At 32.3% G+C, this 15,449-nt stretch overlaps 1 protein-coding gene across 1 annotated transcript in view; it reads left to right on the top strand.

Annotated features, from left to right (window-relative positions):
• Positions 1-4,226: 4,226 nt before the first annotated feature.
• Positions 4,227-15,449, top strand: part of LOC148599195 (electrogenic sodium bicarbonate cotransporter 1-like) — a 39,677-nt gene continuing 28,454 nt past the window's right edge. The window contains exon 1 of the mRNA XM_088558641.1: positions 4,227-4,306. The gene's annotated coding sequence lies outside the window, so the exon portion shown is untranslated. The remainder of the gene's footprint in view (positions 4,307-15,449) is intronic.

Genomic DNA, 15,449 nt, shown 5'->3' with positions numbered 1-15,449 from the left:
ATTTTAAAGAGGGAGTGTTGTGATTACACCATAGAAATATAAACCCATGGCACTTTTGTGGTTGCCTAAAGTCAGGAATTTCTGGCCTCTGTATGTCTAGGCTCGTTCTCACCTTTATTGTACTTGTATGTTACTCTCAGTATATACGGGCAACTCTTTAGCTGTATCTGTGTATAAAGATGTCCTTGGGCCAGCTGCAACCAACCCTGTAGTGTGAGGGTTTCATCGTCGTTCATTGAAGACCAATGGGTGACATTGGGCTGACATTTTCAACCCAATGGGGTTGTTGTTTCACCAAATATATACAAACGTCTTAGAATGTAACGACTCTATTCGGTACACTGCTCCATCGGATTAAATTGATACAGGGAAGATAATGTTAATCTATAAAAATCCCCAACGATGTGAGAATTGTCAAATTGGCGATGCAGATTTTTGGTCGTTCCTTCCGCGGGACTCGAACTCGTAATGCTGTGACATCTATGGCAACACCAACTGCACAAAGTCAGCGCCCTAGATCACTCGGTCAGCTAGGCTATATAAAAATATAGCTTTCGCTGGCCGGCTTATTCCTCCTCGTAGGATAAATCTAGGGCTGTAACTAAGTACACGATGTATGGTAGTACGGGACAGCTCATCTAAATGTTATATTGTAACATATAGCATCTAAATGAGCTGTCCCGTACATAAAGCAAAATCCAAAATAGTTAATATGTTCAAGGCATACTATTGTTGTATGAATTCAGAATGTTGAGGTAGGTACTGTGCAAAACGATTGTTTTTTTTTTATAATTGAATCTCTATAGTGGCGCTAACAATAAATCAACGTCATTGACGCCATTGATTGATTACAATAGTCTGTATTTTCTTTGGTTTGTCACCTTTTCAGATGACAAATTGTAGGCTTTCCAACCATGAATCTCGTGTTGCGTGATTCTTATATGGAGTGCTACTTAAGTTCATTAACCATTGAAAAGTAAACCAAAATACAAATCATATAAATTTGAATGCTGCATGTCTGTTTCAAGAACCGAATAATCAACATATGGCAATGAGTGGGGACAAACTTTCTGGTTTAACGAATGTAATGAACGTACTCTTCGCACGGGATAATTATCTTAGGTTTATAGGTACAATTGATACTAGTATTTGATTTTCGTTGATAGTCATTCTATTATATAGATTAACGCTTATTTGATATTAAACAAACGTATCACTAAATAGGAGAATATGTTTGGTCCTGACACGTTTTCAAACAAAAATGACAGTCTTCATTTTGACAAAAATAGGCGAAAAATATTTATTCTTTTATGCGTCTCAACAAATTACTGTACGCTAACAGATGAAATACTACATGTCAGATACGCCTACTTCTCTTGTTGAACCCAGAACTGAATGTTCGAAATAATGTAATGTACATTGCACAGTTCAAAATGATTTAAAGCTTGACAGTATCAAGAGTAAAAGAAGTACACTGTATTTGCACGCATATGGGGTTGTGATTATTTCGTGTGAAAATTCGTGAGTGTTAGTGAATCTTAATGCTAGATGATTGAGTAGAAGAAGATTTTGCTGGGTTCTACAGCAATCTGATTAGAAACTTACTAAGTGTTATTTATACCAATTATCCAAAAATATTGCTTATCCATTGGTCCGTACTTTGCCACCGGAGACGATACAACACTAATATGATAATTAATTGGAAAGAGTGAACAACCAAAATATTATTACAAGTGCAGAACGCTTGTTCCGTGCACGAATTAAATCTTCAAGCGTTCTTGGCACGAGTGATCATATTTTGGTTATTCATGAAAACCAATTGATTATGTATATATATATATATTTATTTATTATATAGATTTTTTTCATTTTTATCGATATTTCCAACATGAATTTTAAATTCTATGATTGGCGGATTGATATAAAATTAATGACGATTTGGCAAGAAAAACTCCGAGAGTGAAATTACAGAAGATATTTCACAGAATGAATTATCGAAATTTATTACACTGGTAACATTCGATAAAACACTGCTATCTATATAATAATAAGAAATATGCCACCAACAATACGCTGTACTGGTCGCTTACTTGTTGTTAATTAAGGATCTCACCATGCAAGTGGTAGTTAAAACAGATGTACCTATTCATCAGTAAACACTTAATATAATATGTGGTCACAGTGTAATTGAAGTTCGCTAAAAATATCAAAACCAATATTGTTATTTGGAAAATTCGTTTAAAATGCTAAAGCAATCCGACAGATTGTGTATGAAATAAAAGTCGTAATAATTGGATCAATTTATACATTTGACTTGGACAAACATGACAGAGCCGGTCTTGATATACACGCGACCTACATCTTGAGTTTAAACTAAACCCTTTCTCGGCAAAAAGGTTAATTTTTTTAAAAAACATAATTAGTTATGAAATATATAAATTTGTATTGGATATATATTTAAAATCTAATACGACCCCTATAAGACTAGACACTGGTTCATTTGTTGCAATGCACCACATCGGATCACTTTTCTTCGATATGTTTTATATTGAAAGGTTGTGGCAAATACATTCACACTGACAAATTCTAAATATTCCACGACAAGTTTCCACAGTAGTAAACTAAGGAGTGTAGTATCCATACTTAATAAAAAACAAATTTGTTGAAGGACATGCCTACCCTTCCGGAGCACCTAAATTCACTTCAGCTTCTGGTGCTTCTATTGCTACTGATTTTATGTTTTGTGTAACGTCTTATTTTCTTTATATTCAGTTTGTGTATGTAGATCGTCTTTATTTCCTGTTTTCCCGATCAGGCCCTTTTACTTGGATTTCAATTTCAATTGCCTTATCTGGCATTTGGGATTTTTTCAGATATTTAACAAGTGACGGTGCAAACACTTCGATAAAAATGTTGATAAATTGTAGCAAGAACATGTCTAAATATGAGAATACTGTGGTCAAATGGAGTGTTTCTGTGTTTCAAAACTGTGACATTAAGAACGGTAAACCCCCTCTCTCAACGGAAAATTATAACTAAGGGCAAAATTACTTTTACTAACCAATTATAGGACGTAGACATTGTTTGTTTTGAAACTGTTCTTCTTGGGCAGATGATTTTTTTTTCTTTTTACTTTTGTTACTTTGTGTGTATGATTTTAGATACTTTATGTTCTTTGTTGTGTATGTCTGTTTTCCATGTCTGGCCTTTGTCCCTGGATTACATTCTTTTGATTACCGCTATTACCTTGGTTCCCTTGATTACTTTTTTCGAACATCGAACCTGTAATATTTTTTATTCGGTTCGCTACACTATGCATATAGATCGTCTCTATTTCATGTGCTCACATTTAGGTAATATTTTTGGATTTTGACGTATTTGACGCGTCGGGATTGTATGCTGATAATAGTATCCTTTTGAACAATTGCATGCATAATATCACCTAGATAAATTCATCCGCAATTCACGTTAATTCAGAGCTATGAATAACTCTGCCGTATTGGCATCAGAAAAAGGGGAAAATCTTTATAGATTGAGAAACCATTTCATTTGCAGCGATCAAATAATGCTCCAGGATTAGCGCGTTAAAAAAGACGTAAGATATCTATAACTGTAAATAAAAAAGAATGATGATTCCACATACATCGAAATTATACAAAATTCCCATTCTAATTTGTTTGTGCAACGTATAGCTTAATAACGTCATGTTTTGTGGCCTGTTGCTTTCTAAATTTGAATTAAAAAACACCATTTCATGCATTAAAAATAACCAATAAATGAAAAAATTCTTAAGTTCAAACGTCTGTAACACTAAGAAAACATAATCACGAAAACATAACCGAGGAAGAAGGATGTTTATTTTCAGTTAGCTTTTTTTTCGTTAACGTAAAGATTTCAATAGTTTTATTTGATCTTTATATCTTTAACTTAACATAAAATGAACAAATTCAAAATCATTTTTTGTACAATATACTATGTAAGCGATGTAAAATCAACTGTTCAAAGTTTTTTGACAAGCATCGTATGCCTAAAGGCAAGAGAAATTATTCACAATCAAATACATTAGTTTAGAACGCAAGAGGTCAGTTTGTTGCAGTCAAATTACCTATCATTCATAGTCACTTTGACGTCACAGAATATAACAGTGTATTGAACAAATCACGTGATATATTAGGAAACCTTGTTGGCTGATATGGTATAAAAGCGACTTTAGTTAAAAGAACATGCTCAAATAAAATGGTGACACTATTTTGAAATTTTATTACCACTTTCGATATTTAAGGATTCACGACTACAACAGGGAAAAGTAAGTTTAATTATCAATTTGTTTAAATTATTTTATTATTTTATGCAAAAAAGTATTATGCAAAGTTGCATGGTGATTTATTCATTTATTGATCATTTAGAAATACGTACTATTCAGTCCAATTTCAAAAAGTCAAAAAGAATTCGCTTTTTCATTGGTTAAAACATGGTCATGTGGTACTCATTAATGTGCGTTAAGATATCACACGATGATGCCCTCTGAAGACTATTTAATGAAACAAACACAATAGTTGCATACAATACCATGGGCAATCACTTTATCATGATAATGCCCTCTGTATAAGCAACTAATTTTTTAAATAAAGAATTCCATTATATACTACAAACAATTATTTTGACCGGGATTAAAACATCTGATTCTCCATTTCGTTTGCAAAGGACAAAATATAATTTCATATCAGAAACTTAACAAAACAGTATAACTTTCTCTTTTGATCATTCAATCAATTCATTGCATTTCTTGCACCTGTCTCAATTGAGGAATTTCAGGGCTCTGTATGTTTTATTTTCATCTTTTGCTTATAATTAATTTACTTGAGTAAATAGGGGTAACGCTTTGGCTATACCTGTGTATATTAATGTTTTGGGACCAAATGTAGTCTGTACTTATATGTGAGGGTTTCCTAGTCGTCCATTGAGTGTGCTTGGGTGGGCATTTTGATTCCGGTGGGGTTTTTGTCTGACATATTCACTATTCATTATTTTTGAATTTAATCTACAGTTGTTTCGAGAATTGTATAAGAGGGAAACAATTATCACCTAAACATGGAGATGAGTAACACAAAGCAGAAAACTGTTTTAAAAGCAATCAAAACGTACAAAGTACAGTGAGTTCTGCTTTGCTTTTTTGAATCCTTTACATGCTAATATTTTTATTAGGACTTAATGATGATTGAGAATATAATAATAAAAAAGTTGTCGTAAAACTAGGCAAACCATTCTGCTAAATGGTAGCCACGTATGTCAATATCTATAGAACTTGTTTCCTCTAAGAATATATTTAGTAAAGGAATAAATAATCTATTATTTCTGTGCTAATTTGTAAGCAAATAAGAAACTTAAAAGCCGTTGAAAACGAATAAAAATCAGGGTTTGTTGTGCGTTTGACGAAATGTTTACGTCCTCTTTACTTAATAGAATGTATTGTCCTTTAAAAAACACCTTTATTTTTTGTAGTTGCATCTTTTCGTAAGACGAGAATATCAATTCTATATTAAAAATCTCAAATTTCGACATGGCGCGCAGGTGATTCAAGAAATGAACCCTAATCAGCTGCATGATGACCAAATAAAAATAATGCATGAGAATAAGTACTCAAACACTTTACAAAAAAACGAAAAATTCTACAATATAAGCATTTTTGCAAAGATATGCTAAACGTACCACAGTAATGTTAACACATAAATAATTCTGCAATACAACATAGTTAAATAATTCACGTTCAGTTACAAAGAAAAGAAACGTTGTCTGTTCGGTATACAATACATCATTTAAAAGAAGTTTGAACATGTAATTACATGTGAAAGTTAAAACACCTGTAAAAGCCAGACAAATGTGATAAAAGAAATGTTAAACACAAACTAAATTATAACGTGGCATACAACATACTAAAATGAAGCGTATAGTGCTTCAGTTGCATTCATAATTCATTGTAAACAACGAGGAAATTTCAACAAATGTGTAAGCGTTGTTATATAATTAAAGTGTTAGTGCGTGAAATAAGACCTTTTTTCTGGGAAGCTTAGTTGATACTGATGTTACATATAGGCAGATACTACACTTTCCTGTAAAATCTCATTTTTCAATCATGTATTACGATAGGGTCTTTTACGAAGATGTTTTTTTAAGTATATTTAAGTTATTGCACTCGCAACCTTTTGAATTTCTGAATATTCATGTTGATACTAAAGTACACAACAAGACAGTAACATTTACTTTTCTAGTGACAGGCATGGATGTGTCCCTTTATATAAATACAGGCCATTTCACAATGCTCGGAACAGGCAAATTAGGTATATCACCTTATAAAAATATTGAACGCACCAGAATTAAAAATAATAAGTATACTAGAATCTTTATGTTTTTGAAGCATTTGATGTTACTTTTCCTCATATTTGTTTCCTGCAATGTTTTATATTGATATACTGTAAATTATTAGCACTTAACAAATTGCCTGTTTTTTTGTTTGCTTTTTGTTTGTTTTTTGTTTTTTTTTAAAGAGGAAGACCAGACCTTTATCAAATCGAGACTATCACCGGAATATACACACTTGCAATGTTACAAGTGAATTTCTAACCTTTCCGGAAAACAAGTTTTTTTTTAATATTATTCCGATTTCATTCGGTTCCCTGGAATGGGGTTGTAGGTCGTCTTTCGTTCCAGTTTTCACGTGCAGGCCATGTACTTGGATTTTGACGTATTGGAATTGTCCCATTAATACGGCTCCTGTTTTATTTTGCTCTTTTCTGTTTTCTTGATATGCTACTAGTCATTATAACTATATGATAGTTTGACAGTACATATATAAGTGTATACTATATTATATTTTGACCGTATGATTATGATATAAAATGTTTCTCTACTATAGCCACTTGACGTTTGACAGAAGCTTTGATTAGTCGTGTAAAATCGTGGAATTTGCTTAAGTATTAGAGAAACATGGAACTACATGCTTTGTCGTACAAGGTATACCCCTAAATGTTCTATTTATTATAAATGGGGAAATTCCTACTAAGAAGTTGATATTTGACAACATCTAAAAAACTTACAACGTATGCTAGTATAACACCAAACACCACAATGGGACATACAACATTTGTGGTCGAGAGTTTTCTGATAAAAAACGTTCTCAATCGTGCTAAATAGTGAAACATCGCACAGCCCCCCCCCAAAAAAAAGAAGTTGATATGAAGCAGCGACCAAAATGTGCTAGATGTACACCACCTATATAAGACAATAAACCAAATTAGATACCAATCCATCAATGGAGATGATTGCAACAGAAATCTGACAAAATAAAAAAAAATTTCCATCCACTTGTCGATTGGAGGTGAACATAAACTTATGTTAATGGACAACCAAAAGGTAAAATGCAATTTTTTAAACAATTTTCCCTGCTATTACTAATCAAAACCACTTGATATTATGACAGTATACTTTATCCTTGGATTTTGATACAGACTATGTCGTCATTAACTTCCTTTTTGACAATTAATTACCTGTTTGACAACTTTTTTTATATATTTGAACCATATGAGTTTTGCGATATTGAACAGGGGGTATTCATTAGTCAATTTTGCTAAAAATTTATCCTGGTTTATTAAAATTGGATTTAATAGGTAAGTACAATCAAAAGTTTTGTTCAGAATGTTTTTTTTTCCCAAGCAAATAAAATTTCTCTTCAATAGGAAAACCATTTTACGTGATCAAGTTTTCTATCATTTTGTCAGTGTCTCCTCTTGTCTATGATCAGCCAGCCATGCATTGGATAAACTGTGAAACAACCTTGAACCATTGTTGAGACCATGCAAACATTTGTTGTTGTTTTTAAAACTTAAACTTTAAACTTTCGTTTCAAAAACTCTACTCTTTTTTTTAGATATACCTAAATTATAATTAGATATCACAACCAAATAATACTAGATTTATCTGCCTTACAAACAAGAAATAGCATTGTTTAATAACGGACAAAGTTCTACAAAATAAATTTAAGTCGATATAAAATATTTGATATTAATTCGCGATGTAACGCTTTGGGTTTAAATATTATGTCCCCAATATATATAAATGTTCAATATTTTACTATTCCATACAGCCTATTCACTTAACCCATTGCCTATTACCATAACCGGTTTGAATCTGGAAGCGTTCAAAAGAACGAGGAATTTTGTAAGATTTTTGGTTTAAGTTTAAGCCAAGTATTCGCAATTTTCTGGTGTTGATAAATTATCATATCGGTCACCATTCAGTACCATGCACTATTTTTACTGTTGTTAAGACAGTTAATTATATAGTAAACATATTTTATGTAAACTATATAGACAAATTAATCATATGTGGTTTTGTATATATATACTGCTGTAAACAAGCGCGTATTTCTCCCATATTCCGTGTTTATTTAATCATTTTGTGATTACGGATGGCTTGTTCCGTGTTCCCATCTGCTATATCGTCCAATACCATTGAATTTACAACAGACAAAATCCTTAACAGACAAAAACAAGTTTCCTTTTGCTCTTACTGTAAATCTCCATAGTACTACTTCGTGTGTTCACGGCTTTGTAACGATAATTACAATGTATTAAATGATTTCTGAGAGAGAATAGTTATTTTTATATAATAATACAATCTTGGTAATTTCATGGAGAGAATGGCTCTATAGTACTGCGATGATTTCTATCTCATTTTTAGATTAGTTTCTTGTGTATCAATATTTTTATCTATGAAAAGAGTAATCAAGGTAACCAAGGTTATAGCGATAATCAAAAGAATGTAATCCAGGGACAAAGATCAGACATGGAAAACAGACATACACAACAAAGTGCATGAAGTAACTAAAATAATATATACAAAGTAACGAAAGCAAATGAGCAACTTGGACTCCACTAAAAACTGGGAGCATGGACCAGGTGCACAGGTAGGGTAAGAGTCCTCTGCTTTTTTAGAAACACCCGCCGAGTTGCTCATAAAAAGTCAAGTTCGGGGTAGACAAACGAGGAAAGGAAAAAGGCTTAAGCTTAATGAGTTTTATTAACAGTTTATGACTTTATTATGTGTGTTATTAGCAGGAATGGGAGAACGTTGACATAAACCGTCATTTTCTTAAGTTGCTCATTTACGTTTGTGACTTTGTATGTATAATTTTGATTATTTTATGTTCTTTTTGTGTGTGTTTGTTTTCCTTGTGTGGTCTTTGTCATTGGATTACATTAATTTGATTTCTGCTAGAATCTTGGTTCCCTTGATTTCTCATTTATATATTTATAGATATCTGCCCATTTTATTACCTCGATAACGTTTGGGAGATTGAAAAAAAAATCAAATTTCAAAGAGAAAACATTGCTAGATTTTCAAGGTTGAAATATTTCAATCAGTATGCAGAAAGGAGATTATTGCATAATAGCACCAAACTTGTAATAAATTATAAAAGTTTACATTTAATTTGATGGAAATTATTTACTTCTATCTACATGCACTTATTTTATTATTTTTCATTATTTTTTTTAATTTCTATTTTTCCTTTTATCGTCAATTTTTACCACAGAAATGATTAATTTGGTATTCTATCATATTTTAAACCCCTATTTACGAACTAAAAATGGCTATTTATGTAAACAACATATATTTTTGTAAGAAAATGCAAATTGTTATCATCTTGCCTTAGTATTTGAAATGCTGAAACTGTACTTCAAACATTTAATATGTCAAGCACTGTGTCACTTCATATTCGATGTGATGTGATGCAGCATGCATGCCACTTGTACAAAGTTTTTACATTATTATAAGTGAAATGTTTTATGCAATTGGGTATTTATCAAACATCATGTTCCACCGTTTTAAGGAGGTAGCCCTAGGATAAGGGACATTACTCATGAAATCAATATGTTTGTATCATATTTAATTTCACCAAAACCTGTCAAGCTTTTATAAGAAACAGAATGAAATCAGTCCAGGTTACTTTGATGTTTACATGGGACAGATGTAAAATGCTGAATACGGACGTTCCAATGATTTGTGAGGGTTGTGTCCCTTACCCTAGGTCTACCTCCTTAATTCGATTTTTTTCGGTACTGCCTTGATGACTATGTGTGCCAAAACAATATACAACAAAACGGACCATAGACGGAATTTAAATGTAAATTCGACATACGTACTTCACCGAAAAAGTATTAAAACTTATTCTTTGTAATACCTTTATTTACTGTTTATTCAATATTTCTCTGCTGTGTTATTCGTGACCAATATAGACAACAATAGTGCACTGACGGCTTATGCTTAAAACCGCGGGAAATTTCGAGGCTGTGCCAACATTTTCACCGAACATCATTCGTATATTAAAGTTATGTAAAGTCGGCGCGCTGTCATTTTCTATAATGCAAAAAGCTTAAAACGAAATATGACATTTTAAAGAAGGAAAATAACGTTATTTTATTCGAAGAGGACGACATCCTGGCAACTTAAAAACAATTTAACATTTGTTACATCACAAGAGTTATATTCAGTCAGTGACAGTGTATCACTTGTAATTATACAATCAATACATTTTGACTGCACAAATAGAACGGATTCAGTATTAATATTTCAAATCATTACAGAAATAAATGTTATTTTGATATGATTTGACAAAAATTATGTCACGCGGAATCACGAAAAAAAACATTCTATCGCATTGAATCACGAAAAACATTCTATCACACTAAATCACGACAAACAGTATATCACACTGAATCACGTCAAACATGTCACACTGAAACACGACAAACATTATATCACAATGAATCACGTCAAACATGTCACACTGAAACACGACTAAAATTATATCACACTGAATCACGTCAAACATGTCACACTGAAACACGACAAACATTATATCACAATGAATCACGACAAACATTATACCACACAGAAACACCACAAATATTCTATCAAACTGAATCACGTCAAACATTCTATCACACTGAATCACGACAACATTCTATCACACTTAATCACAACAAACATTATACCACACTGAAACCCGACAAATATTCTATCACACTGAATCACAACAAACATTATACCACACTGAAACCCGACAAATATTCTATCACACTGAATTACGTCAAACATTCTATCACACTGAATCACGACCAACATTCTGTCATACTGAAACACGATAAACACTATATCACAATGGTTTTATGAGTTTTATGCATAAGAAGGATATCAGTTATCCGAAATATTCAATTTAAATTTTACCATCTCCTGGTTAAACATATTTAGACGTTTATTTAATTTAATGTTATGTTTTGCATCGTTTTTTAACGATCCATCACCCCGTAAGAATGGCCGGGTCATTCCTCCTCGTAGGATCAATCTAGGGCTGTAACTTAGTGTACACGATGTGTGGTGGTACGGGACAGTTCATTGAGATGTTAATATGTAGGATAGGGGATCAAATTAATGATGCATGTCACAACAAATCAATATTATACAACGTGTCAGAAATGACGACTCTATTTGCTACACTGCTCCATCGGATCAAATTGATACAGGGAAGATATATAAACGTATAGAAAGGTCTGAAAAATTCCCAACGATGTTAGAATTGTCAAATTTGCGATGCAAAATTTTGGTCGTTACCTCTGCGGGACTCGAACACGTACTGCTGTGACATCTATGGCAACACCGCATGCACTAAGTCCAGCGCCCTAGACCACTCATTCTATTAACTATTAACAACACATATTCAACCAAATTAATGTCGAATACCACTTATCGAGATCTCTGTTCATCTTGTACTTCCGAATATCTAAACAAAAATGACCTCGAATAACTTATCAAACAATGATTAACATGAATATAAAGTAAATAAATGTAAATTATAACACTACCTGAGAATAATGCAAGAAAGACACATTCCCGTTCATTTTTCAGTGAAACATTTCATAAGTTCCAGAAGTGCAGATATTGCATCTGGTATTAAACAATCAATATAATCGTTTTAATGTAGAACTTTTGATTTTTTTTTTTTATGATTGTAATCATTGACTCATGGATTGCTGTAGGGTATGTAAGTCTCGTTCTAGTTTCATTTCATACCGGAATTTACGAGATAGAACGTATTGAAAACCGAGGACCGATCTGCATTTTATTGTTTACTTCCGGGTACTCAAAACGTGGTAAAACAATGCAAAATCTTCTATTTTATATTTTTTCTTAATACCTTTATCGTGTAGAAAGAGATAATTGTAATTTTTTATCGGTATTATTTACACAAAAAGATGTTTTGCCCTCAACACTGAAATCAACGCTCTCTAGATGACAAGTTTCCATGCTTTCTAATGGTAGACTAGGACCCGATTTTGTGAAATCACGTGGTCACATGACGAGACTTACATACCCTATAGTGATTCATCTATACGATGAGAAACGACATGTTCAACGTGACAGTTTTTTTGTTTCTTTTTCGTATAAGCTATATGTGACCTTTTATATGCAATCATATGTGTGTGTGTCTTAGTAATTTTACCTGGATTATATTTTTGTAGATTACCGTTCGGGTCTTGGTTTCCTTGATTTTATCTAGCTACTTACAAAACATACATCTCAGTGGCGTAGCACCATTAAAGCAGTGTAAGCATGTGCTTACAAATTATTTTGACAATTTTTTTTCAGTTTTTCACAACCTTGGCTTTACATTTACATTAATTTGCTTGTAACAATCACATCTGGAATGAATATTAATTTCTATTAAACATTCGATCATTAAAATGTGACTGTGTCTTAGTTTTATAGGTTCAAGATCGATTTCTATTCAAGATCAGTTCAATTAAGAAGGTAGACCTAGGGTAAGGGACACAACTCTTAAAAATCATTCAAACGTTTGTATTCAGCATATGTCCCTTACCCTAGGTCTACCTCCTTAAACAAGCGTCCGTGTGTTGATCTTGTACTTCATAAAACCTACAGGACGCCGTTTACGTTGAAGTGACAAATATACATCTGGGATAAACACGCTTTACTCGACGGTTCGAAAATAAAACATTAAAATCCTCAAGTTATTGTTACATGTAAATTAAAATGAAAAGAAGTCATACCTCTTCACTAGAACATACTTTGAGCAAAGGCCTAAATCATTACAGCCACAAAACTTGGATATTGCATCATACAAGGGGAATGTTGACGACAAAAAAAGTTCTATCTTCTGCAAAATAAATGGGTTGTTCTCGATTCGTTCGTATTACAGAAATTCGGGGAGTGAAAAGGGGTTTTAATCGAAAATGGCTCGATAAACATTCATAGTTAAGATATTCCGAGTAGGAAAATGCAGTATATTGTTTGTATTGCGTTTTATGTTCTTTTTGTGTTCTTTGTTGTGTATGTCTGCTTTCCATGTCTGGTCTTTGTCCCTGGATTACATTCTTTTGATTACCGCTATAACCTTGGTTCCCTTGATTACTCATTCAATAGTTCTGAAAATGCTTGGGCCAACCTGGTCATGACAAATGCATTGAAAAGAGTGAAAACTTTATGGAAATTGCTGATGGTAAAAGGGATGATGTTGTCTCAATGTTGAGTTATTTTGCAAAATAAAATATCAAGAAACAGGGCTATATTGAAAAGTATTTTGAAGACTATTTGTTTGTGTGGAAAGCAGAACATTCCCCTAAGTGGTCATACCGAAGATCGAAGATAAATGTAATTTCATTCCTCTTATCAAATTTAGGGCAGAAAATGATAGGATTTTGTCTGACAATTTACAAAGCAGTTCCTCAACAAATTTCTGCAAACAGTTTTAGCATAATTGTAGATGAAACTACTGATGTTTCTACCGTCGAACAGGTTTTTTTACGCTTGCGTTATGTCGGTTCCATCAAAGCTGGCTGTGACTCTTTTAACTTATACACCTTCCTCTAAACAATTAACAAGTTTTAAAATGGATGGTCAAAGCTGTTAACTTAATGAAATATTTTTTATTTGAATTTGAAAATTTTACTCAGCTTTTTATACGCCGCTGTATCTAATATATTGAATGTACACTTGCAAAGCAGATTTGCAATGTAGTATCACCTGCCTAATTGTTATATGTGAGATGTCGCTTGAAAAGTGAACAATGTCAATGCAATGCACTTTCTTTATTCTGTCATTGAATTTCAATATTGCAGATTTTGTTTAAGTGCATTTCTGGTGTATCTATCAAATGCACTATTCACAATTATAAGTGATATGATTTGTACCTATGTGTACATGTATTGAATTAATAATAAAAGTTGTTATCGTGTTGACTTCAATCAATATAATTATAGGCATCAGAACATACTTCAGAAGTCATAAATCTTCAATATAAATCAAAGACACTTATTATGAATGCTAATCTTCTTCCGGTTTTTTGTTCTACTTCCAATTATGTTGATTAATGAATATGACGTTATGAATCATTTTTTACATTTGACTAATTCTTAATTGCGAATAGGATAGGGGTATTACCCTTTTTATGGAGGGGAAATGTGATGATATTTTAAAATAATAATTAAAAAAAATAATTATACTATTATTTCATGTTCTAAGGCATTTGTTTATATAACAAATTCATCTCTAAACAATATTTTTGTAAACTTTCAACTTGATTTAAACGACGTTCATTGTTCCCTCATTGTCGTTATCAACTTTAAGGCATTTCTCCGTCACGGTCGCCATTGGTTTGTCATAAACTTTCAGCAATATCCATGACACAGTAGGCCATTGATTTGTTAACAATTTGTAGCATTTTTCCGTTACGGTCGGTAATTTTTTTTATTTCACCGTTTCATTCATTCAACAATGATAATTCATCGTTCAGTAATGGAATTCAATTTTTTTTTGCCGTCACATTTAATAGTTGGGTGGCTATCATGCCTATTTTATCCTATACAAACATGTCAGTATAAACATAAATCAGTCGATCATCCGAAATGTTTTGCTTTTTAAAATTTAATCATTTTTTGAACGTTTAATTGAATGGTTTGTTTCATAAAAACACTTTTTTAATTGGATATGGGCCCAATTTTTATGAGGTTAAAGAGTAATCAATGAAACCAAGATTCTAGCGGAAACCAAAAGAATGTAATTCAGAGACAAAGATCAGACATCGAAGAGTAATCAAGGGAACCAAGGTTACTGACATGCTCAACAAAGAACATAAGTTAGTTACTTAAATAATGTACGCAAAGAAACAAAAGTTAGTGAAAATTAAAATGCACCTTTAGGGATTACGTCACATTAGGAAACAGAAATGTAACATAAGTCATTGGAATTAGTTTTTTCACAATTGAGACTTGAATAGTACGTTTTATATATGAATTGTTTAATTACATAGATGTGTATTTTTCTTGTTCTTTCAATATTTACAGAATACAAATGTTCGATGAATTTGTTTTGAAAAT

Source organism: Perna viridis, chromosome 13 (genome assembly GCF_037379345.1).
Source record: "Perna viridis isolate PV_CMFRI_1.1 ecotype Kerala chromosome 13, ASM3737934v1, whole genome shotgun sequence".
In the NCBI taxonomy this organism is placed as follows: Eukaryota; Metazoa; Mollusca; class Bivalvia; order Mytilida; family Mytilidae; genus Perna; species Perna viridis.
The sequence above is the reverse complement of the archived record's forward strand: the minus strand, read 5'-3'. Positions and strand labels throughout refer to the sequence as shown.